Here is a 5850-nt window from a genome sequence, read left to right on the forward strand (position 1 = left end):
GCAGTGGAATTGAGGTGGCGCAGGGAGAATGGGTCAAGGTGGTTTCATTATTTAAACCAACCTAATTGAACCAAATAAGTTAGCCCCAATTAGAATAATTTAAATCTAACTTAATTAGGCTTAATTAGGCTCGATAAAATCCTAATCAAATCAGGAATTGATTAAGCCCAACCCCTGATCAAATCAGGGACCAAACCATCTCGACGATTAGGTCAACTCTTAACCTAATCGGGTCAAACCCAACTGAATCTAATTCAATTGGACTTGATCCAAAAATAATTACTCAATCAAATTGAGTTAATTAGTGATCAAATCACTAATTAAATCTCTCATAAATATTGAGTCCAAATCCGATGGGTAATCGGGCATCAGAATTCATCGATATGTAACCCTGATCGAAGAGTCCCAAACTAGTAGGACTCTTGACCCCGGTACTCAAAATGTGTGGGACTCATGATCAGAGAATTTTGATTCTCGATCACAGAGTCTCAGACACGTAGGACTCATAGTCCATGAGCATTAGGACTCTTCATCAGCCATCAGATCAGATAGGAACTTCTAATGTGTGTGACCCCGCAGGTTCGAATCTAAGCCGGTAGCACAGGAACCAATTTTTGTACTAATCGAAGTGACCATCTAATAATGGTACCCGACGATCGGATAGGTTGAATAGTCACAATCACAACACTCAGAACCTACGTGAATATGGTTACTATATAATTCATCCTTTTGACCTCTATATTTAGGACGACTCAGGGTTAAACTGTCAACCCTGATTAGATCATCCGAATCGTGCTCAACTCAAACAGTCCTGTGACTCCTCACAAAGACTACCCTGGCCAAGGTTTTGCTAAATTGAAACACGATTGTACACAGCTGATTTATGTCACAAATTGACATAAAAAGTATCAATTAATATCTAAATTATCTAACTTTATTAAGAAATTGATACTTGTTATTATATTTTGCAGAAGAAGAGATCATCAATAGAAAGAACAAGGAAAGAGGATTCCAACGGCGTAAATTTTATGCAAAACGGAGTTAAATTGACCCAGGAATTGAAGAATGAAGAAAGAAGACTCAATTGGGTCAAACCCGAGTCAAATCAGATCAAAATTGGTCAAAAATCAACTGATTTGGTGATCTGGTTAGCCGCCTGGTCCACAGCAACAGGCGCATGGACCATGGACCCATCGGCGCACCATAAACCCCCTAAAACCTCTTAGTCCCACATCGGAAGTTTTGAAAACCTTATAACCCCCAAATGCCTATAAAAAGCCCCCAAAGGCCCTTGTTTTATGTATTCTTCCTTGAGATCAAGCTTGTAACCCTAGATAGTGGGGTTTTTAGCTCTCTTTTCAAGCCTCGAGCTTTGAGGTTTTTGTAATAAATTTTTTTTTATATATAAAATCTTATTTTTATGCAATTTCATCTCTTTACATTATGCAATTTATTTTTCTTGCAATTAGGATAGTTTAATTTATGCAATTTAATTTTATGCAATTAGGTTAGTTTAAATTATGCAGTTTAAATTTATGCAATTAGGATAGTTTAATTTATGAAATTAGGGTAGTTTATTTTTCTGCATTTAAATTTTGCAAGTAGATTTAGATCATGTCTAGCTAAGCATCCCTTCTAGGGTTTGCGATGAAGCTAGATCATGAGTAGGGATTTTACATAGAGTTCTTTCTTTTTCTTAGGGTTTCTTTTTCTTCCTCTTTTGCCAAGAATTTTTGATGAACTACAGTTGGGTCAGAGTCCCTTCATAGTTCATGCTTGATTCAGTGCATAGGAGGAGAAAACCCTAAGGGATCCTAGTTACTACTCCCCTGTAAAGAATCTTGATGGATTATCGTTGGGCCTTAGTCCCTTCATAATCTATGCTTGGGAAAGACAAGAGGAGTAGTCGTTAGGATCAATAAGAAAAATTCTAGGTAGAATTCCCTAATCTAGATCTAGTGGATTCAAAAAACCCTAGATCCTTAGTCTTATTGTCTTTAGCAAACAACTTTCGACTTTCGATTTTTGTTAAAGCTCGCTTGAGCATAGATTTGAAAATCATTTTAAAAACCAAGTCTCTGTGGGATCGACCCGTACTCGCTGGTCGTGCTACTCTGCACACCGTGCGCTTGCGGTTTTATTTACAAATTTTAAGATTTGCACATCAAGTTTTTGGCGCCGTTGCCGGGGATCTGGCGTTTTAAATTATTTTCAAATATTTGTTCTTCGTGCGTTATAACTCTCTTTTTTTTTTTTCTTTAGGTTTCTATATTTAGTTGGTGATTGCTGGAAAACTCAGGTACGCTTCTAATTTCTCTTTTATTATTTTTAGTTAATTACTTTTGCTTTTAGACCTAATCATTTGAATTTACTTAATCACAAAAAAAAATATATATAAAACAAAACAAAAGACATTTCATAATCGTGAAGTAAAATATCAAAATAAAAAAAAATTCTAAATTAAAATCTTTTACATTCTTGGTCATCTTGTTTATTTGTATTTGCATTTTCATAATTAATCTAAGGGCATCAACCCATTAATAAGATAAGGTGGGGATTTCATTACCCTTCCTTAGCCCAAAAACCATCTCCATCATATTGCATTACCTAGACTTTTAATCTTAAAATCAATTAGACGTCAACCTTAAGGAATTCGAGCTCAATAGGACAAGGAACCCTAAGAGTTCTACCAAGTTTGAGTTGTTTGATTAGTTGGTGTCTAGGCAAGTCCCTGAGGGTGGTTTGTTAAATTGGTTCAATTGCTGGCCTGGCCAACTCGTTTGGTGTCTAGAAAGGCAACGATGAGTGAACCTCCCACCTCTTATACTTACCTGGCTAACTAGTTGATCAATCTCCACTTGGAAGGTTTGAAGGGTCATCTTGGAACAGTTAGGAGCTGTCTAGATTTAGGTTAACCCTAGGATAGATTGAGTTTAATTTATTGATTCACTTGTTTGAAAAAAAAAAAAAATTTAAAATTTAAATTAATTTGGTTACTTTTCTTTAGATTTAGGACTCCTTAGGATCTTCTCTTTAGAACTTTTTCTCTTTTCTTTCTTTTCCTTATACATAAAAATTTTATAAAAAAAAAAAAAAAAAATTATATAAACATCGAGAACCGTACACCTCGTGTGTGGAGAAGAGTGTCGGGTCGTCTAGTTAGAATTGAGTCAATTCCTGTTGTTCCAATGGCTGAACCAATCCAACCCATGACCCTTAAGGATTTGTGTTATCCAGTTGGCTCCATCCAACCATCTTGTATCAGGTTGCCACAACCCACAGCTAACAATTTTGAAATCAAACCTCAAATCATAAATATGCTTCCAAAATTCACAGGATTAGAAGATGCTTATATATTTATTAGAGAATTTGAGGAGGTATGTGCAACCATGAAACTGCAATTAACAGAGGATGAGGTCAAACTTAGATTAATCAACTTTGCCCTTAAGGACAATGCTAAGAAGTGGCTTTATAGTCTGCCAAACTATTCTGTCACTACTTGGGAGGACTTTGTGAGAATATTTTTAAAAAAGTATTTCCCCCATCATAAAACAGCTAGGATTAGGAATGAAATAAATCAATTTTACCAACTAGCTGGTGAATCATTTTGGAAGTACTTTGATCGTTTCAAGAATCTTTTGACCCAATGCCCACACCATGGAATAGAAACTTGGAGACTATGCCAGATCATCTATGAGGGGTTAGATTCAAACTCAAGAACCATGCTAGAGTCCATGTGCCAAGGCCAATTTATGGACAAAGAAACTACTGAAGCTTGGCAATTCTTAGAAGACCTAGCCGAGAAAAATTTACAGTGGGAAACAACTAGGGAACCTGATAAAGCTACACCTTCAAGAGGAGGAATGCATCAAATTCAACCAACCCTAGCATCAGAGGCCAAGATTGCAACCTTAACACGTAGATTGGAAGCCTTAGAATTACAGAGACCAGCCAATGTAAATCAAATATCTGCACCCATGTGTAAAGGGTGCAATGCACCAGACCATGTCTTAGAAGAATGTTCCTACTCGAATGAGTGTGCACAGGTGAATGCCACCTATCAAGGACCATTGAACAATCCTTATGCACCCACATATAACCCAGGTTGGAGGAATCACCCGAATTTCTCATGGTCCCAGAATCCTAATGTAGGTAATCCAAATTTCAATCAGCAAAATCTAAGGTCCAACCCAGTGATGAACAACCCGCCAGGCTTCCATGATAATGACAAAAAAATTACCTCTTTAGAGAAAAGCCTAGAAGCCATGATGAAAACACATACCAGCTTTATGCAAACTACGGGTCAACTCATAAATAATAACACCCAAGCTATAGCCCGTCTGGAAATGCAAGTAAGTCAGCTGGCTTCGACCATTAGTGAACGAGAACATGGTAGGTTACCTAGCCAACATGAGCCAAATCCTAGGAACCAAAATGGTCCACGACCCCAACAAGGAAACCAAGTTAATGGTATAAATGCCATTCATACCTTAAGATCAGGAAAACAAATAGACAATAAGGTAGTTGCACTTGATGATATAGATGACTCATCTGCCGAGTCACCTTCTAAAACTACTACCTTTCAACCTCAAGCACCAGAAACTGAAAATTCACCTAGTCCAGTACTTAAAAGTCCTAGAGCTCCTTTTCCAAACAGACTGAAATCCAATAAATCTGAACATTTAGACAAAATTTTAGAGGTATTTAAACAAGTCCAAGTTAATATTCCTCTTTTAGATATAATCCATCAGGTTCCAACTTATGCCAAATTTTTAAAAGATCTCTGCACTAGGAAAAGGACCACTAATGTACCAAAGAAAGCATTTTTGGCTGCAAGTGTCAGTTCATACCTATCTAGCCATGTGCCAATTAAATATAAGGACCCTGGAGCTCCAACAATTTCTTGTGTTATTGGAGAAACCAATATAAAAAAGGCCTTGCTAGATCTAGGAGCTAGTGTGAATATCCTTCCATATTCGGTGTATGAACAACTAGGATTAGAAAAACTTCAACCTACTGGGATCACATTACAGTTAGCCGATAGATCTCTCAGGATCCCTAAGGGAATGGTCGAGGATGTTCTGATAAAGGTTGAAAATTTCATTTTTCCTGTAGATTTTATTGTTTTAGAGACTGAGCCAGTTGCGAATCCTAAAGGACATATACCTGTCATTTTAGGAAGACCATTCTTAGCTACGGCCAATGCTGAAATCAATTGTCGAAATGGTCTAATGAAGTTATCCTTTGGGAATATGACCATTGAGCTTAATGTTTTTAACTTAGAACAGGAATCCTCTTCTCATGCTGATGTCAATGTAGTCCAAGATGGTATTTATGAATCCATTGACATTAGTGATGATGAAGTCGACCTAGAGTCTAACCCCTGGTTAATCCATGAGTCTGAGGATGTCAATGAAATACTTAAAGAAAATCAGATTAATCAGGAATCGACACTTCCTACTGAACCAATCATTGAGATGGTGAACTCATCACCTAAACCATCGATAGAGGAAGCACCCATTTTAGAACTGAAGCCCCTCCCAGAACATCTCAAGTATGCATATCTAGGACCCAAAGAAACTTTGCCTGTAATTATTGCATCAGACCTAGATCCCAAGCAAGAGGAGGAGTTATTGTCAGTTCTAAAAGCAAATCAAGAGGCAATAGGTTGGACCATAGCAGATATCAAAGGAATAAGCCCTTCTATAGTTCAACATAGAATATACTTAGAGGAAGAGGCTAAACCAACAAGAGAAGCCCAAAGAAGGCTTAATCCAGTTATGAAGGATGTAGTTAAAAAGGAGATTCTGAAACTCCTAGATAGTGGAATAATTTATCCTATTTCTGATA

General features: G+C 37.1%; 1 non-coding gene across 1 annotated transcript; it reads right to left on the reverse strand.

Annotated features, from left to right (window-relative positions):
* Positions 1-3557: 3557 nt before the first annotated feature.
* LOC140854414 (small nucleolar RNA R71) lies at positions 3558-3664 on the reverse strand. The gene has a single exon (XR_012137629.1). It is a non-coding gene; the product is annotated as a small nucleolar RNA R71 (small nucleolar RNA).
* Positions 3665-5850: the final 2186 nt, after the last annotated feature.

This window comes from Elaeis guineensis, chromosome 16 (assembly GCF_000442705.2).
Source record: "Elaeis guineensis isolate ETL-2024a chromosome 16, EG11, whole genome shotgun sequence".
NCBI classification, from domain to species: domain Eukaryota; kingdom Viridiplantae; phylum Streptophyta; class Magnoliopsida; order Arecales; family Arecaceae; genus Elaeis; species Elaeis guineensis.